An 18956-nucleotide genomic window follows, 5' to 3' on the forward strand; every position below is an offset into this window, starting at 1 on the left:
TATATATATATATATATGTTACCTGTGCATCAAAGAGTCAGAGTATGTGTGCTAGAATTTTCTGCCTGTAAGCTATAATATGCCTTAGCTTGGAAGACTTTTTTTCCTACTCCCTAACAAGGAAGCTCATTTAGAAAGAAATGTTCATGTGAAGTGCTTGGCAGTTGGCATTTTTACTGGTTTGCTAACCCAAAGGTAAAATATAAAGCTGTGTCTTTTCCTCGCTGGCTTGCGGTGAATAGAAGCGTCCCTCCCTTGTTAGCTTGATAAATAATTTCACTAGGGGGACTCGGCTGTGTTTTTATGCTTGCTGTCTATTTTCTGCTTGCTGCAAATAAATTTCTGTACTCAGAGAGTACTAAAACTCCAAACACATGGTATTTTGCCATTTTACTGCTGGTCTCCTGAAATATTTATTTGATCTAGTGTTTTTAATTAAATTCTTAAAGGTAAAAAAATAATCTGTGATTAACTTCAGACAAAAAATTATTTGTCTATTTTTCAGGGCTATTGGGTTTAAATCTGGAAGGATGACTTTTTGAAAGGCTTTTGTGCATCAAACTGTATCTTATTTGTCAAACTGAAGACAAGTGTCGTTACTGGGAGAGTCCCAAAGTTTTCGCCTCGCATATTTCCTTGTCTGTGTTTGTAGTTTCAATTATCAAGCTGCTAATACGAGAGATGAACGGGGCATGCGATTCCATCTAGAAACAAGACAATATACAATAACATCTGTACACCGGAAAAATGACACTCTGCGTAAAAGCAGAGACTAAACTGATGTAACTAATGCCTCCACTCCAATCCTGGGCATTTAGTCTTTAGGTTCATTAATACCAAGCAGAGCCTGGTGTGGCAAAAATCCAACAAACATACCCCAAAACATTGTAGGAAAGTAAAATACAAATCCGTGTATTCTATGAATTACCAGCACAGCACACACAGCACATTGTAGGCTTCTAGAACAATGTTGAAAGAAAAGATAACATTATGGTTGTAAAATAAACAATTATTTTAAATTAATGTCAAATGATTTCACCCACTGATTTTTTTTTCCTCCAGAGAAGATACTCTGCTACTCCCTGCTTGTTATGTGTGTATGAGCAAGGTTTTCTTTTCTGAAATCGGAAGCTATTTTTTTACAAGGGTACTGAGGAAAAATTTGCACCCAGACTATATCAGTGCATGTGACCAGCATCTTGGACACTGGCGTTCAGCTTTTTCAAAGAAGAGGAAGATATGCAGACGGGGCCCCTGGATAAGTGTGCTGACACATGTGGCGATGTGTGGTCCGGTCCAGAACAGTGTTCTTTTGTGCTGTATGATTCAATCAAGATATTGCGCTGTGAACTTCCTTTCCCCCAGGACTCCACAGTTACAGAGCTTATGAGAATAAAAGAACTCATAATTCAAAGATAATTCATATTTAACATTTGTTATGGCCACATGGAGGCCATACCTGTTTGTTGAGGGGTTAAAACAAACTTATACTCACTTGGGCACCCCACACTGCCCTTTTATAGACTAGAATGAAGGATGTAAAAGGTGGGGGCAACTTCTGGAGATCAAGTGTCCCAGAGAAGCCAGAACTTACACCATCTTCAATCCTTCAAACAATTACAAGGGTAGATATTTTAATCCCCTTCAAAGCAGTTAAGGCTACTGGGGCACAAAGAAATTTAAATATCATGTGCACGTATGCTACAGTCATGCCTAGAGACCCAACATGCTGCTTTCTCCTTGGATAGTGTGTTTCTTCAGCCTTCCTGGGTCACACAGTAGTTTTTAGCCTCAATTTGTGTAGTGACAGCCTAAGTGACCTCTCTATGATTTCTTTTTCTAAGTAGGGTTGAATGAAGCGCAGAAGAAAAGACTCATACTTTGATTAGTATCTGGAGGACTAGACCCACGGTCTTCACCCCCTCGAAGACCCTCGGATCTCTAGAAATTCTGTGCTTTGGTTTTGGTAGATAATAGAAAAGTCTTCCTTACTCAGAAAATAAAATGTCATTTCCACAGCATTTTTAAAAATAATAAATGGCACATCTTCTCAATATTCTACAATGTTTAAAGTGTCAGGTGCACAATTGGCACTTGGGAAATTGCTGGGCAGTGAAGATAAATCAGTGTTGTTAAACTGCTCCAGCGAAAGCACTGTTTAATAAAAGTTGTCAGCAAAATCGGCATTGGTACTAAAAAGAATACAGTTTCCACATCTGTAAGAGAGGGAGTGTCTCTCAAAGGCGGAAATGATTAAATATGGTAATATATGTAAAGCACCTGGGTTAAATATGTTAATGTATGCAAAACACCTACACTGGGTATCTGCCCCCCCCCTTCAACCCTGGACAATATTACATGGTATGAAAAATTTGACCTTGACATCTTGCAAGATTTGGCTTTCATTGGCATAACTTTGTGGTTATGAGGTAGAACTCCCCCCCCTTTGCTTTAAAGTAACTGTTTTCAAAATCAGAAAATTTAGGGTAACATACAACAATAACTTATAGCTATTCCTTTACTGAAAATCCCACCATCTCTGAAAAATAAAATCATTGTGCTTTGGGAAACTCTGCTCAAATTTAGGGAAATTATGTGTTAAACATTTAATTTTGCTGTCATCCATCTCAGAGTCTTTATATGTGCTAATATGAATATCCCATAGTCATATACTAACACAGATGGCATGCAATATTTTCCAAATTTATATGAACATGGAACCTGGCTTTTAATTAAACATTTCCTGCAATTAACATTGTATGGGGCAGTTTTGAAAAAAAATAATAATTGCCTTAAATACTGAGACCTGAGTGATTTGTTTTGTTTTGTTTTGTTTTTTCTTCTTCTTCTTTTTTAACACCAAAGGGCCCTTCTTATTAATTTCTCCCAGGGGAAACTGTTCTCAATGACTCATTTGCATCCTGTGTATTCATTTTACTCATCAGCTCAGCACAAACCATGGTACATGAGTCTCCGGATGTATACTCAGGAGGCAACTACATCCTGTGGGTAATCCTATAAGTCTGGACAATAGTAAAAAGGCTTCCAAGAGTTGTCCCTGCATCCCTGAGCTCCCCTTGAGAACTCAGGAGTCTAGTTTGGAATCCTCTGCTGGGCTAGAAAACCCAGAGATACTGTTTAGCTTGGCTTAGCCATTTGTGACTGGATGAGCTATCCAAGGGAGGCAGAGGTTCTAGGAGGAATATATAATTTCCTAGGTCTCCAGCCAGAGACTCTTTGGCTATAAAAACTGCCCTTGGGGTTGGGTTCCTTTATGATAAGTGCAAAGGTGCCTCTTCAATATGAATACAAGATGGCTTGTGTGCGACCTGGGGATGGAGGTACATTCTTTCTGACCACTTTCCATCCTCCCTTTTTATACATTTGCTTTGGGGGTGTATGTGGATCCCACCTTTACTCCCAAGTCCCCACCACAAATGTGCCCTTTCCTCTTGAGCCAGCATGAGAGGTTGGTTAGAGCTGTTAGATTTCACTTCTCAGAAGCAAACTGATTGATTCATCTATTACCCAACCAATAGTGGCTAGGGATGGGTCCCAATAGTGTTTTCTGCTTAGTCAGATTTTCTGAGACTGGGATTGGAGATGGTTGAGCCCAAACATGAGAGAGAAAAATTAATGCCTGAGACTCATCTACATTCATTTTGGAGGCAGGGATGAGAGGGGTTGGGGGATACACAGGTTTCTGAACCTAGAAGATGGCCTGCCAGTCCTGGAGGCTCCTAGAAGGGGGCAGGACTTTCCAAAAACATGGATGCCTACCTCAAGTCAATTAAACCAGGACCTCGAGGCATGGGCGGGCTCAGGCAGTAATATTTTCATTTTATACAATTCCAAGACATTCCAATACATGGAACTGAGAGTCCTAGAGAAGAATGCAGGGGGCACCAGCATCTACGGGAAACACACCAAGCTAAGAAAGCACTGGCAAGGTTCCCGCATTCTATCTTCCTCCTGTCAGCTCAGCATTTCTCTCGTCCAGTTTCAGATGGAAAGGGATGAACAATCGCTTTGTGTTTACCCTCTCCATCTGGCCTCCCCAGTCCTTCAGTAACATCAACTCTATTCTTGATAAGCAAGGCCAAGGCAGTCAGATAAGGTCCCTGGGAAAAGTAGGCTAGAGCTGAAAGCTTCAATTTTAAACCTGACTTGGCCACTACATAGCCCCAGGAGCTGGGTGAGTTCCATTCCCCCAATTGCTGGTGGGATCACATCCTTTTCTTTCACACAATGGGCCAATTGACCCAGAAAACAGGCTTTCTATAGGTTACGCAATCAGCTTTTCAATCAGTTCCTCATGGCACTAACACCCAAACCAGAGGAGATACCCGGAGTATGAGTTAGTAGAATGGTGAATTTTAACACCCTAATGCATTAAAAAATATTTGTGGTGGCTCACGCCTTTAATCCCAGCACTGGGGAGGCAGAGACAGGCGGAGCTCTGTGAGTTCAAGGCCAGTCTGGTCTACAAAGTGAGTTCCAGGCCAGCTGGGGCTACAGGGAGACCCTGTGTCAAAAGACAAATTTTTTAAAAAAAAGAAAAATTGTTGTGAGGACTAGAGAGATAACTCAGCGGTTGGGAGCACTTGCTGCTCTTGCCGAGGACCCAGCACCCCACATGGAGACTAACAACTAGCCATAACTCCAGTTCCAGGGGATCTGACGTCCTCTTCTGACCTCTGTGGGCATTGCACAACACGGGTGCACCCACATACATGCAGGCAATACACTCATACACATAAAAAAAAAATACATGAAACATTAAAAAATATTTCTTTACAGAAAAGAGAACGATTATTTAGTCATCCAATTACATAGAAACATTGCACACATTAATTCTTTGCACAAACGTTTGCAGACACCAATGACATACATCGTTTGTCACCTTTTCATTAGGCACTTTGTGTTGCGGGGCTTATAGTATAAACAAGTCCGAGGGAGAATGGTGCTGAGTTGAATTAGCCAGAATGTTTGCCCACGTGCTGTCAGACACTTGATTCTCCACCAAACCACACACACACACACACACACACACACACACACACAAGGACCTGTGTTGAAATCGCTCATTACACTACCACATAAGATAGAAGGAAGGCACAAGTTCTGTAAGGAATACTTAGTTGTCTAGGGCTCTGGCCAGGAATTCACATTGTGATTTTCTCCTCCCCTCTTGGATGCTGAGACTCTGTGAGGGTGAAGTTCGGGCCTCCTGTGTTCTTGTATCTGACATGGCCCTGTCTTGGTGAGTCCGGTGCAGAGGTTGTGGCTCAGAGCTTTCCCCACAAAGCACAGGCATCCCTAAATAAGCAGTTAGCTACTCAGACAGGTGCGTTCATGTGTGATAAGCGCCCCTAAAGGTTTGTAGTCTGATGAAACCAGAAAATTGTTCTCTTAATTCTCTTCTAGCTTTTTTAAAAGATCCCTGTTCTGACACCCTCCTGTCAGTTTTTTGGACCAAGTTTCCTTTCCTGGACAGTATGTTAAGTGTCTGTACAGGGTGATTGATTTATTCATTAATTCCTTCTTTGAGTGAACGTGTGTGTATGCTAGTTTGTGTGTGTGCAGGGTCACCTACACCAGGTGCCATCATTTAATTCTGTTTGTTTTTGTTTCATTTTGAGACAAAGTCTCTCATTGGCCTGGAGTTCAACAAGTAGGCTGGCTGGCCATTAAGCCCCAGGAATTCCCCATCTCTGCCCCTCTAGCACCCAGATTACAAGTGCGAGACACCACACCTAGCTTTCTTTACATGGGCTCTGGGGATGGAGTTCAGGTCCTCCCACATACAAGGCAAACAACACTGACCAAGCTGTCTGCTCAGCCCCACCAGGGTGATTTCTCTCTGAACTCTATTGAGAGTACATCTTCTTCTCAGAATGCATTGCCGCTTAAAGTAATTATGTTTCAATTATTTTTAGGATTAAATTGAACAAACAAGGGGCACTATTTCTATACTGGAAAATGGACTAGGTGTTGGAGATTCATCTGGGATAAACAGAGTACTGACTTGTATGAATTGGGAAGGAAAAATTGTCCCAAACAGAAGCCAAAAGAAGTAGGCAGGGGGTTGGATCCAGAAGAAATTGAAAAGTCCTGCCAGGGAAGAAATGTAATGGAAGGCTGAGAGAGAGAGAGAGAGAGAGAGAGAGAGAGAGAGAGAGAGAGAGGAAAGTGACTGGAGCCTTGATGCATCGCACACTTCCCTCCCTCCTCTCCAACCATTTCTCCTTGGAATTCATTTTCCAAGTGACAAACCATCCAGGTAGCCCATCCTCTTGACCCAATGACTTTGTTCCCTGACCTTCACCAGGTCAAGGAGACTTCCGTGCGTTCATTGAATTAAGGCCGGCATTGCCCATTGAGCTCTTTTCTATATCATCTGCCTTGTCCCAGCCCATAGTATTTGGGGAAAGAAAAAGAGGGGTATTTTTCAAAGAACTACATGGGGATTTGGTCACGTGTCTGCCATTAACATCAATCGCAGACGCTGGGCAAAAATGCCTGGCACGTTCCTACACACGCCTCTTTGAATGATGTCCCCTCTGGGGTTGGTACCAGACTTCCCTCCACTGATACAGGATTTGGGGGCTTTGAAGTCAGTTGTGGAAATTTCACTGCTTTCTTTGACTCCAGCAAATTGCTCCAAAATGCTACAAATGTAAAAAAGACTAAGAAAGCTTTAGCCTCAGCTTAGAGATGGAATCCCCTTAAGCCACTGGCAGAAAAATGTGTTTCTTCTTTCGGTTTTTAATTTGCGGGTTCTATCTTAAAATACAGCAATGCGATGGGAGTTTTCTCTTAGGTGGAGAGAAATAGAGAATGGGATGAGGGTGGTGGGCAAAGGGGAGGATTCTGCGGCTCAGATTCTTTGACCTCCTTGCATCCCTGCATCTGAGTACCTGCAGAGGAGTCAGAGGCAACCAAGTGCGGTTGCATATTCTCACCATCATCAACTGTGTCTTAGCAGTTTTCCACACAGGGTGGAAGTGATTGGGCTATATCGCATATTCTGAGAAATTCCTCCAAGTTATTTTAGACTTGGAGTGTTCTAACACTCTAGAAACTTAGGAAAGAAATATGGCATGGTAGAAATGACCCTTAGCAGCTCCCCAGGCTTCAGTTACCGCCTCCATAAATTGAAGGATTTGGCACAGACCAGAGGTTTGCAAACTTTTTTTATTTTGTTTGGTTTCAGCAGAGGAACCGTTTGTAAAATGAAAGTTTATGTGGGATCCCCATATAAAAGAGAGATGGGAGCTACGGAGGGTAGAGCTGGCCTTTCACGTCCCTAGCTGTCTTCTCTCCCTGTTATCCCTGGTTTCTCTATAGCTCCAGGCTCTCTGAAGCCCAGTGGGAAGCAACATCTTTAGGGAACTGTCTTCTCCCAAGCACTGTTAGCTCAGCCAATTTCTGATGTAAAACAATAAATAATAATAATAATAATAATAATGACCATTTTATTTCCCTGTTGGAAACACTTGGGCATTCCTCACTGGAGAGCCAGTGACACAGACAAGAAGGTGAGAACTCACCACCTCATCTTTCAGATGGGTTACTACAAACAGCCCCACGGAATTCTTATGCAGGACAAATGATCAGGCTGAGATGGCATCTAGGAAGTGCCCATGCAGCTGGCTGCCTCACCATCTCAGATGGCAGCCGAAGTGACCAGTGACAACCCTGTCTCCTCTAGCTCAGACACTGAGCTATCGTCCCACCTCAGAATTCAAGGGGATCTGCAGTGTGTTTGGCAGAAGATGTCTGTGTCTTTCTTTCTTGTCTTCCTGTCTCCTGTTCGTCACCTCTCCCCAGTCATCCTGAAAGAGTTTTCCCGTTTACGCCATGCTGAACTGTGATCCAGTATCCTACCCTCCTAGAACAGACACCCAGAGAACATTTCACAGTTTGACTATGTGGATCTGCTCATACCCATGTCTATGGGCTTGCAAGAGCCGCTGTGCCGGTGTCTACTGCATCTCACACTCAGGGGCGTATGCTGGTGTCGTAAAACTGGCTCAGCGGAAATATTTGCAAGAGTGAATGATGTAGCTCTCCAATCAAGGATCCATTCCACACCCCCAAGTACTCAGACAACCAGTTTCGAAACATTTAATAGCATACCACTGCACAGATGCCCATTTGAAAAAAAAAAGAAAGATTAATCAGAGAAATAACAAATGCATCACTAATTTTGCCGTTCTGATGATCAACAGAGAAGTGGGAGGGGGCTGAGGGCTGAAAGTGTCAAAGAAGGCGCTCAGAAAACGGGGGAGAGAGGTCATGGTGGATGGTCCAGGCCGTGGGGAAAAAAGAGAGGAGGGAAGAGAGCCAGGTTAATCAGTATACGACTTTAGAGTTTGCTGGGATGGCGATGACAAAGACTTGCCAAGGGCCAAGGAGGGATAGATACAGAGCAAGGGGAGGGAGGCTAGAGGGCCAGGGCTGCAGAGGGGGAGTGGTTTAGTGAGATCCCGGAAGGATGCTCAGATATGATTAAAGGAAAAGTTAAATTCCGTTCTCACCCTCAGCAGTGACTTCACTGTGTGAGATGTCCAACACAATGAAGTCGGAGGTTGCTGATTTCAGCAGCTGCCTTGACCTCTCGAGCTGATGCAGAAACAAAGTAAAGAGCGTCCGCAAACATTAGAAGTTTAGATACATCAGTGGAACAGAACCCTAGAGACAGACTGGATCAGGAGCGCTACAGGGTTCTGCCTGCATCTGTCAAGGATCAAAGCTGATGAGTCATCAGACCAGCCTCAACTGTTTTCATTGAAGGTGTGAAGCTTTGACCAAAGCCTCCTGAGAACCAAGGGCTACTTCTTTTACAGAGTGGTTCTCAACCTTGGGCACCCATGGGGACCATTTGAAAACTTTAAAAACTCCAATCCACATGTCCCTGCAGACCCAAGGGTTTTTTTTGGGAGGGGTTAATATTTTATGTATTATTTTTATTTTATGTGTATGAGTGTTATGCCTGTGTGTAGGTAAGTGTACCGTGTTGTGCAATGTCCACGGAAGACAGAAGAGGCTGTTGGATCCCCTAGAACTGGAGTTACAGACAGTTGTTAGCTGCCATGTGAGTGCTGGGACTCGAACCTGGGTCTTCTGCAAGAACAGTCAGTGTTCTCAACCACTGAGCCATCTCTCTAGCCCAGCCCCCACCACCCCCTTTTTTTAATCCTAAGGAGTTTATTGGGCTTGCTAACAGAGCACAGGGTAGGGGTTTATTTACAGAAGACTGGGTGCTCCCTCCCCCCTCATTCACAGCTGTGCTGGGAAGTCAACACTCATAGATCCTGTGATTTCCCAACAGTGGCACAAAAGGGTGTCTTATGGTGGTCTCTGTTTATATATCCTTAGCCCCTCCCTCATATGCAGCTAAGGTAGACTGGGTGGAAGGGGCAACTGACTTCCCCTCCACTCCTTGACAAGCTTGAGAAGGAGGTGTGACTCTTGCTTGCCGGCACAGTGATTGGAGGACACTTGCAAGTAACACTGGTCCAAGGTTTTTTAAGCACTCCTCAGGTGATGCTAATGCATAGCAAAGACTTAGAATCCCAGGATGTGGTGAGGTGCTGGTTCTCCATCTCCAATTCTAGGATGAAGCACCAGGATGCTCAACTTCTTCTACAGTGTCTGAAGCAGGCAGCCAATGGGTGGGGCTTAAGAATGTACATTTCTTGAGCCAGGCTTGGTGGTACATGCCTTTAGTCCCAGCACTCAGGAGGCAGAGACAGTCAGATCTCTGTGAATTCGAGGCCAGCCTGGTCTACATACAGAGTTCTAGGCCAGCTGGGACTTCAGTGAGAGTCTCAAAAAGACAAAAAAAAAAAGTACATTTCTGTGTATGTGAATATATGAAGGTCTGCTTATTTGTGTGTGTGGCAGGTATATGTGTGCATGCACATGTTATGTGGAGGCCAGAGGAAAAACTCAGGTGTTGTTCCTCAGGAGCTCTTTGGTTTTTCTGAGAAAGAGTCTCTCATTGGCTTCCTGGAACACCAAGAGTAGGCTAGGCCGTGACCAGTGGCCCTAAGCTGTGACAGATGATCCGTCTCTACTTGTGCGACATTGTTATTACAAGCACATACCACCATGCCCGCGGTTAATTTTTTGTTTTTGTGTTTGTTGTCCCTTTATCGTGTGGGTTCTTGGAATCAAACTCAGGTCCTTGTACTTGCGAGGCAAGCCTTTTATTGACCAAACCAATGCCTCAGTCCCCAAGAATGTTCATTTCTAACTAATTCCCAGTTGATGCCAGAAGACGGATCACCCTGGAGTATTTGAGCACCTGCTCTAAGATATCTCAAGGGACATTTAGAAAACAATTTAATGCAGGAATCAGGTGCCATTCCCAACTCTGGAACCCTCGCCTACATGGCCTCAACTGTTTCTCTGAGGCAATTAGACTCAAGTAGGGGTAGTATTGCTCCCGGGGGGATATCTGGAGACAGTTTAGGTCATCATGATTTGCAGAGAAGATGCTGTGGTCCTCCAGTGGGTGGGACCAGGGCTGTGGTTCCATATCCTAGAATGCACAGGTCAGCCTTTACCACAAACCATGGTCCAGCCCCAAGTGTCAATCATTGCTAAGGTAGAGAACCCCAGTTTAAACTCCTTGAGCAGGTTTTGACTTCATATGGAAAGTGGGGATAGTCAGACCCACCTTTCTAGAATGTTGGTAAGATTGAATGAGTGTCTACACTGCAGTGGAGTTCTGTGGGCAGGAGCTGCTCTAAACAAGATGGTAGTTCTTCACTTCCTAGATGGAAGGATCATCGAGGGACAGGATTTGTTCTCTCTCATTCAGTCCTGGGGCCATCCTCTGCAGAATGGTTGCAAGGATCAAGGGGAGGAATCTTTGAAAGCCCTTAGAAGTTCTCAGTAAACATGAAGGGTGGTTACCATTTTCCGTTACTTCCTCATCCAAGCCTTGATTCTGAAGGTTGGCTTAGAGATACAGATGTTGGCTTTTAGGTCTGCCAAAGAGGCAGAAGGACAGCTTGTTTTTCATTTCCAGGTTGCTGGGATTGAGAAACAGCAGCAGGAATAGGATCACCTCTCAGTGTGCCAGGCCCAATTTAGGACAGAAGCCAGATGATGCCCTCTTCTGCGCACAGCCGCAGTGATTGGGGAGAAAAACCTTACATCTAATTTTTGCTGACCTAAATGCAGGTCATCTTTCATGGAAATCATATGCGTGTGTGTGTGTGTGTGTGTGTATGTGTGTGTGCGCGTGTGTGTGTATGTGTGTGCATGCGCGTGTGTGTGCGTATGTGTGTGTGTGTAGATATGAAGGCACATGTGTGGATACCAAAGGATACCTTCTTCAGGAGCCATCCAACTTTAAAACTTCGTTTACATGTATTTATTTGTGTGTATGCATATGCACAGGCACACGTGCCACAGACCCATGGAGATCAGAAGATAATGGTAGGATTCAGTTCTCTGCTTCTGCCATGTGGGTTCCAGGGAAGGAACTCAGATTGGCAGATTTGATGGCAAGGGTCTTGTCTTTACCCACTGAGAGTTTTTGATGGCCCCATCTTTTTTTTTTTTTTTTTTTTTTTAACCAGAATTTCTCACTGTCCTGGAACTTAGCAAGTAGGTTAGGCTGGCTGGCCAGCAAGCCCCAGGAACCTGTCTGTCTGCCTCCCCAGCACCGAGACTCCAGATGGATTCCACCAGTTGGACATTTTTATGTCGGTTCTAGGAACTGAACTTGTGTTCTCATGCCACAGCATTTTACCAAATGAGCCATCTCCCTAGCGTCTTCATGAGAATTTGGTAAAGTGTCAGGAAGATGAAACAGTCCCACAGCCTTGAAAGGAGATGAGTCTGGAGTTGCTAAGGGCCTCTGGGGTGGCTCCCCAAGCTTCCCCTTTACTCCAGATGGAGCAGAGTTTGAACCTAGGATGGTCGGTCTCTTAGCCAGCCTGTGGTCCAAGATATGAGCCACAACAGGAATGCAGAAAAGGACTCCAGGGACGATGAGGTCCCATCTGCAGACAGGTAGTCCTGCCCGAGGTCCCCTGCAAAACTCTCGGCTCCCAGCTGAATTCCGGCCTCAGAGGCAAACCATCCTCCCTCTAATCTGCACACAAAATGGATTTTAGCGATGGGGTTTTATTGAGAAACTGACTCCCCCCTCCCCACCCTCACCATTCGAAAACATATTGTCTTCTTTCCTGTAGTTCATTTTGCTTTCTGGGGTGATTAATGAATTAAAGATGTAGTGTATTTATTCTTTTGCCTGATTACCATTCTGTAATAAATCTCAGCTCCGGAGTCTGTCGATACCAGAAGGCCAACCTGCCGCTTTAGAAAATAAAGGTTTGTACATTAAGCTTAACTTCCAGCTCTTGGATGCAGGAGAAGAGTCACCTTAGCACCTTATAAAAATAAGTGGAAAGCTCAAAGGACATCTTATGAGTAGAGGAAGCTGTTTCCGAGGACAAAAAAGGAGTTTTATCCATATCTCCTTTGATATGAGAGGGCCTGTTGCCTTGTAGACGGGACTTATTTATTGAAAATGCAGGAATACTGAGTCACTGAGTAGGGGTAGGCAGGGCTGCTCTCAGACCTGAAGCAGGGTCTCTCCCAACCTGGGCTGGCCTCAAACTTGCTCTAAGGGAGAACGTGAGCTTCACATTCTCCTGCCATGACCTCCCCAGTGGTTTGCTACCAAGCAGGCACCATTATCCCGTTTATACAGTGCTGGACACAGGACCCAGAGCTTCCTGAAGGTTAGGCAAGCATTAGAGTGACTGAGCCACAGCCCTCACCTACCCTGTGTCATCTTACTCTTCCTTCATTTAGAACGGTGCTGTCTGCAGAGTCCGGTTTCTGAGCACTTGGCTGCTCAAGCACCTCATTTCGGCAAGGCATGCTAGAGTGAGGTCAGCAGCTTCACACTTGCCTCTGTACCTGGAGAGGGAGGCTCCCGGAAGGTGAGAACCAGGTCTGTGCTGAGCAGAGAACTCAGCAAAGTGGCCAGGAGCCTGCTGCTCACCTAGGACAGAGTCTGTATCAACTCCCATTTTGTCACTTTCTAGTTGTGTGATCTGGGACATCCTGTGGGGCTTTGCAGCTCTCTTCCTAGGGTTATTGGGAGGCTGGCTTGGCCTCCCCAGGGTAGGGTAAGGAGGATAGGGCAAGGGTTCATCTATAGAAGGTCAAGCTTCATATAGCCTCATTAAATGTGACCTGCACAGCATAGAAAGACACAAACAAATGAAGCCGATGAAGAAAATCAGTAGCTTTTTGATTTTTTTCTTTATATTTGCTTTTTGAAAAAAAAATTAAAGGAAAAGACAAAAATTAAAACAGAAACCCAAACAAAAGCCACAGACTGGATAGTTGTGTGTGTGTGTGTGTGTGTGTGTGTGTGTGTGTGAGTATATTGCCTGCATTTGTGTAAGTACACCCGTGTTGTACAATACCTGTGGAGCTCAGAAGGCTTCTGATTCCCCTGAAATTGGAGTTATGGACAGCTGTTAGCTGCCATCTGGGTGCTGGGAATTGAACCTGGTAAAGGACAGAGTTTTAAGGTCTTTCTATGTAGTCAAGGTTGGCATGTGTAGTCTTGCATGCACATTCATGTGTGTGTGTAAACATGTTATACTAAGGATGTAATAAAAAATCAGACTCAGTACCCTTCTAGCTAACATTTGCACTTTGATAATATGCAGCTTTTACTTATGTAGTCTATCGCTTTAGAGTTCAAGGATGACCTTTAAGAACTCCATAAAATCATCAGAGAGACAGTCAAGCTCTGTCTGAGTCCATTTCTCTAAAATGGGAGTTCCTAGGTTCTCCAAACCTCCAAGGGGCCAGTGGCCAAAGAGAGCGTTTGTTACGAAATCGCAAGTTCCAAGTTTTGCCTCCTAGTTTGCTAGACTGGAGGGGAGGGATCACAGGTCACAATGGAAATTTCTTGGAGTCCTTTACAAAGCTCTCTAGGTCGAAAGGTACAAGGCAGGTAAACTCAAAGCCACAGCTGCCATTACCCTGTGGTGTGGACTTCAGTTCCAGTCTTGAAAATGGGGATCCTATAACCCTCAAAGTGACATTGTCCAGTTAGGTGCTGGCAAGATGCCTGGGCAGGATCAGTTGCCCACAGATGCCCACAGCTCCACACCGTGGTTAAGACACCACCACGATCTCATCCTCCCATGATGCACCATTAGCTGCTCTGATTGTACTTCACCCCCCGGGGCTCTGTGATGGACAGGGATGGCTGGAGTCATGCAACACAGTACCTGGCCCTTCGCAACTGCCAGGCCAGAGCTCTCTAAGTCCTTCAGAGCCTAGCTCTTACGACCCTTTATAGCTATAGAATTATTCTGAGATTTTGTAGATCAATATCTCTCCCTCATTAGTCTAAAAACTTCATGAAATCAAAGCTGTGTCCTTTTCAGCTGGTTGACAATTGTTATCACATCTTTAATGGCAGAAATGTGGTTATATACATTTAAAAACAATGAATAGATGACCTTCAGCGATTTTCATGTGAGTGGGCAGTAGACTTGCCTGTGAGTTGGTTGGGCTTTGTTTATTTTTAGTACATAAACCTAGGCCTGGGAGTCAGGAAGTTTTGCATGAACCCAGGGATGAAGAGTACACAGTCTGGAGTTTGCCAGTTCCAGTGTTCAATCCTTGCCCTGTCCGTTTCTAGCTGAGAGACTTGGGGCAAATATCCCTACATCTTGGAATGTCAGTGTCTTGTCTATAAAATGTCAGAATTAGAGGAATTTCCAACAGTGTTCACAGGATAGCACAGCCAGAAGGCAAAGGCTCCCAATATAGTAAGATTATAGGTGGGGGGTCAACAGAATTAAGTAGCTAGCTAGGAAATAAGTTGGACTTCATGGACTTTGGGTTTTTATTGTAGCTGCTTAATTCTGCCTTTGGCTCTATCTGAATGAACACACCTGGCTGGGTTCAAATAAAGCAGGCATATGTGTGTATGTGTGCCTGAGGGTGCACACGTACGTTCATGCCTGCACGTGAAGGTCAGAAGAAAACATCTGGTGTTGCTTCTCGGTTGTAGGCTTGCTACTTAATCAAGGATCCACCTGCTTCTGCCTTCCAAGCGCTGGAATTAGAAGCTTCAGCTGATTTTGTTGCATGGGCTCAGAGGAATTGAACTCGGATCCTCATACTTGCAAGGCAAGCACCCTGACTAATGAGCTATCACCCTAGCCAGCTTCCCTCTTCCCTTCCCAAAGACTGGCAGTAGACTGGATTTGCCTCCCAGAGCTTGCAGCACTAGTACACAGGCTGGAAAGGAGATGTTGGGCTACCCTCAGCAGCAGGAACTTTGTTTCTGCATGCTGTGAACATCTTAGAGTGTTTTTAACCTTCCACAAGAAGTTCTGGCCTAGCATTGGTACGGATGAATTCCATGGCTAGGTGAAGTCAGGCTTTCCCTCTTTCTGCCTATCTCTCATGGATTTTTGGGTGTCGGCTACAAATGGGGGTGTGAGGAACCAGGTTTCCACGCAAGCCCACCTAAGAGCAGTAGGTGCAGCACTGTGATTTATTCCTCAATAAACAAAAGGAAACAGTACAGGAAGCCAATCTGCACACATGTTGAATCCACTGCCATTTCCCTGCGTGCATCTGCCAGTGGCTGGCATTCATTACGGGATTAACCATGATAAGCTTTGATGGATCAAGATCCACCCACACATGCCCCAGGCCTGGGGTTTGTCACATGTCCCTCAACCGTGTTGACTAAGCTCATTTGCCCACAATATTGATTTTCATTAGCAAAGGTGATGAGGGCATGCCTACCCATACACACATGTGCATGTACACACATACAAGAGCTAGGATTGGAGAAAACTTGGAACTTCAGCCTGGAGACTCACATCTATAAACATTGAGAAGTCTATAGTCAGGGTGAGGTCAAGTAACATTCTGAGGTTGTAGTTAGCATTCAGGGCTTAGCCCATGTTGAAAAGTACTATGTGCTTGGTTAACCAACAGATTTCTGAATTTATGGACTGAGTTTTTCCTACAGGCTGAGAACTGTGTCTAACTCTTAGGGCCTCGAGCATGGTCATTCATTCATCCTTCCATCCATGTATTCATCTACCCGAGAAGTGTCTGAGACCCTGGAATGCGAGGAATACAGGTAGGAACCAAACCAACCTTGGCCTTGCCCACCCACAGCTTCTCAATTCATTGATGTAAACAGACTTTAAACACAAAGTTCATTATAACTGTGCTGAATGCTGAGAAGTCCAAGCCTGGAGTATATGGCCAAGTCTTGGTCTGACTGTTAAGAGACATGATCTTTTACTTGTGCATTTAAGGATGAGCAGGAAGCATTCTGAGAAGCTAGGGGAGGAAGAATGGGAAAGGGAATGTGTTCCTGGTTAAAGAAAGACAAACCAGAGTGTATGTGACATATTTTCTCATCACTTTGACAAACAGCTGAAAGAAACAAATTCATAGAAGGGTTTTGGCTCAGAGCTTTAACTGTTTCAATCCCTGTTTATCTAACTCCATTGCTATGACCCAGATGCACGAGGTGGTGGAGGCCACTCACCTATGCTGAGAAAGACTCTGGGGAATAGACACACCCTTCGAGGTCATGGTGAACTGTTTCCCACCCCCTACTTTTCATCATCTCCCCAATCCTCCATCCAATTCTGAACCCATCAGTGCGTGAATCCATTGATTCAGTCAGAACCTTCATGATCCAGTCAGCTCTGAATGACTTGATCCCCAGGTGGGGATCAAGCCTTCAACACATGAGTTTTTCAGGGAGAACACATCATATCTAAGCCATGACAAAGTGGAACACTGGCCCGTATTGTTGTGAGTTTGGGGTAAAATAGCTCATGTTGAAACAATATACTGTTGTGTCTCCTCCTGGCTATCTTCTACCTAGCTTAGCACCAGGCCTGCCGAAGAGACTCAAAAAGATTTTCTGAACAAATGAAGCCCAGTAGTTACCATGGCAAAGCTTAGCTTTGGAGGCCATTCTTAGGCTCTCCCGCCCACTGTCTGTGCTTTTCTCAGTCCATTGGCTTTCATTCCAAATTGGGAAAATTGGAGACTTCTGCAGAAATTTCCACCTCTCCCTCCTGTCCCAGATCTTCCTGTCTTCTCTGATTTAATAAGCAAGGGCTCCAATACAATATAAAGCTTTGGAACCTCCTTAAAGAATAGTGTTAGTGACAGAACCACAAAACCAGCCAAAACAAACCTCAACAGCGATCTGGTAGGAGGCCCTCCAGTGGGCCTCTGTGCTCAGCTCCCCACAGCTGTCTGTCTGTCAGATCACCAAGCACTAACCTGATGTGATAGAGAGGAAGGAAAAGATGAGCAGGGGAATATGGCACCATCAGCAGCTTTCATTTCCGTTGGCTCCTCCAATTTTAAAAAGGAATCATGGTTAACATCTTAATTAGGGACCGTAATGTACAACAGTTTTTTTTTTTTTTATGAACATCTTGTAATTTACTCTTGAAGTAAATTATAGTCAATTTATCTGCAGAGACAAGTCAATAAAACAGCAGACGTTTCTAGCTTTTTGGTCTTTAGCTTTTCAATCACCTGATATTTGTTTCCTATTTTTACTGCTGAATGGGACATTGGGCCACAGGTAAATGAATGGGGCTTGAGGGGTGTGACTACTGGCTCAAAGCAGATTCTGGGACTTTTGGTATCTGCCCCTTGGAAACCTTTTGGGAAGATTAGGTCTGATTTTTGCTAGCTGTTGTGAGTTTCAAATTTGCATAGAGTTGCACATTGTTGAGAAGAAAGAATAACCAGGGCCTTTTGGGTCTTGTGATGTGGACGGCCAGTGGAATTTAAGTGGTAAACCAAACTGCTGTCTGCTTTCAACAGTGGCTCGTTCTAATGAGAGTGTCGTATGTGTGGACGAACCATCAGGAGCCAGAGCCCAGGGGCCTGCATGGGCTGTGTTCCTGGTGATGCATGCTGAGTTAATAGCTCAGCCCACTCAAACCACGGTCAAGATCTTCAGGCTTGATGATTGTGTTGGACAAATTATACTGTGGTTTCACAAATGGCAATTAAGTCAAAGTCAACTGCCCCCAAAACAAACATACAGAGAGTAGGGAGAGATTGACTGGACAGGGCGGAGAACGGTTTCTGTGGTGTTTTTGTTGGTTCAGCAGAGAAAGGCAAGTGTGCAGCCAGGATTTGTAAACAGGTTCTGTGTTGAACCTGCCCAGCCTCTGAGAGAGGAAGCAGGAGGATTACTAGGAGGACTTCTCCAGAAACTTTGGCTTTCTAGGACCAGGAGCCCCAGAGGCAAACATGAGAGCCATTGGGAAGACTGTTGTTTTATTAGTTATCCTGTTTAAAAGCCTTAAGACTCTCGACTCTAACCCCAGCTTGATGCTGAGGATGGGAGTCTCTGTCACTCAATGACATGACCTAAGGGCCTAGCATTGTGCCCTAACTTTTAATGAAGGCCCCTACCTGTGCTTCTACAAGAGAGAAAAAGGAACGTCCACACTTTACTCTCTTCAATTAAAAAAGTATATATATATATATATATATATTTTTTGTTTGTTTGTTTGTTTTTGAGACATGCTCTCACTATGTAGCCCAGGCTGGCCTTGAGCTCAAGATCTTCCTGCCTCAGTCTCCTGAGTGCTGGGATTACAGGGTACGCTCACACACCCCACTTTCTCTCTTTATGTAATAGAGACAATCTTCCCAAAAGTTTGGTTCAAGCTTTCCTTTATTTCTTCGGTGAAAAAAACACAAATATTTAAAACTACTTCCAATATAATTTTAAAAAAAATATCAGCTCAAAGAAAAACTGAACTACTATCACATGAAATGGCAAGTTAAAGTAGCAAACCACAGAAACAGCTACCCCATGATACACCAGGACACTGCCTTGAGAGTGGGTCCATCAACTAGCCTCCTTCCTCCCCTCC

This window comes from Nannospalax galili, unplaced genomic scaffold (assembly GCF_000622305.1).
Source record: "Nannospalax galili isolate Female #2095 unplaced genomic scaffold, S.galili_v1.0 scaffold3077, whole genome shotgun sequence".
Taxonomy (NCBI): domain Eukaryota; kingdom Metazoa; phylum Chordata; class Mammalia; order Rodentia; family Spalacidae; genus Nannospalax; species Nannospalax galili.